Source organism: Oncorhynchus clarkii, chromosome 16 (genome assembly GCF_045791955.1).
Source record: "Oncorhynchus clarkii lewisi isolate Uvic-CL-2024 chromosome 16, UVic_Ocla_1.0, whole genome shotgun sequence".
Lineage (NCBI taxonomy): Eukaryota > Metazoa > Chordata > Actinopteri > Salmoniformes > Salmonidae > Oncorhynchus > Oncorhynchus clarkii.
Genome location: NC_092162.1, coordinates 65,667,458 through 65,669,252, shown reverse-complemented (window position 1 = coordinate 65,669,252; position 1,795 = coordinate 65,667,458).

Sequence of the window (1,795 nt, the reverse complement as noted above, 5' to 3'; positions counted from 1 at the left end):
CACTCCCCTGTTCCAAAGCAGTTTCCGGTCCTTGGCTTGGACGTACAGTTGATCCATCCCGGCTTTGAGCCCCGGTGGGCTTGCCGGTGGGCTTTGGTGGGGGAAACTACACCACATAATCTTTAAAATAACCAGGTGGTTATCGGCTTGTTTGTTGCCTGATTCTGGTGGTTGAGGATGAAGCCTTCTTTGGTGCTTTAGGATTAGCACCTGGCTCTTTTATCTGTTACAAATCAAATCAAATTTTATTTGTCACATACACATGGTTAGCAGATGTTAATGCGAGTGTAGCGAAATGCTTGTGCTTCTAGTTCCGACAATGCAGTAATAACCAACGAGTAATCTAACCTAACAATTCACAACAACTACCTTATACACACAAGCGTAAAGGGATGAAGAATATGTACATAAAGATATATGAATGAGTGATGGTAACTCTACAACATAGCGTGACCGTTAACGCTCCATTACTGCAGTCATTATTAATAAAGTTTGATGGTTTTGAAGAAATCTAAAAGTCTCTCCTTTGATTAGAATAATTACCACGACAATTGTCAGCATTTCTGGTATTGTTACAAAACGGATTTGTCCCAAATGGTTCAGTTGGTAGCGCTTGCAATGCCAGTGTTATAGGTTCGATTCCCTCCGGGACCAGTACGGGGAAAAGTTATAAGATGTATGTGCTCAACTGTAAGTCGCTCTGGATAAGAGCACGTATTAAATTACTAACATTTTAAAAAATGTAGCTAGCCTGTTAATGTTGATATGCTCGCTATGTTTACCACTACTATTGATAAAATGGGTTAACATACAAAAACACTTCAGTGTTTGAAATAGCTTTTGTCCAGTTACATTAAATAATATATTCTACCAATCTTCTGCTTACTTTTTACTACAAGTTGAACAAGTGTGTTCAATAATGTAGCTACGTGTGGTTAATGTTGAAGCAAGTCCATGGGGGCTCGCTCACAAGTGGCGCAGGGGTCTAAGCACTACATCTCAGTGCTGGAGGCGTCACTACAGACCTTGGTTCGATTCCAGGCTGTATCACAACAAGCCATTATTAGGAGTACCATAGGGAGGTGCACAATTGGCCCAGCGCCATCCAAGTTAGGGTATGGCCAGGGTAGGCCTTCATAGTAGTGGGCAGAGAGGACAGGATGCGCAAAGCAGTGAAACATTTGTATTGTGTATTGTGAGACTATGTAGCCAGGGATAAAAACGCAAACAAAGCGTTCACTGCCCACCCGCCCTGCTTCGGTGGGTCATTGTCTTTCAAAACATTACATGCGTTCTAAAATAAATCACATGCAGGTCTCGCACTCAATGCCTTTGTTGAGTTTAGGCCACTCACACAGCTCACTAAACTTACCCAGTATCACACTCAATAACCACACATCATAAACTAACCCAAATTATTACTTCACTATAGGTGTACTTATTCATAACAATAACTATTGCAATAACTAGCTGCTACCACTACTAAACTACCACTGGGCTACAGTCATTTGGCTATTTCACTACCACTGCATTCACTATTTACTTCCACTGTAACTATTCCACTAACGGCCACTATCCCACTACAACAAATAATACTAGTACTTGTACTACTACATTAGTCTCCATTTTTCAACACTAGACTCTAGCAATTTAAAAAGTTTCAACTTCTTCCACCTACCATAAAAATACGCCACCCACAACCTTTTTTCTTGAATAATTACGATTTATAGTTAGACAATGTAGTTGCTATAGCGCACCATTAGGTGGTCTGTGAGAACTCTGCCGTCGACGGTCC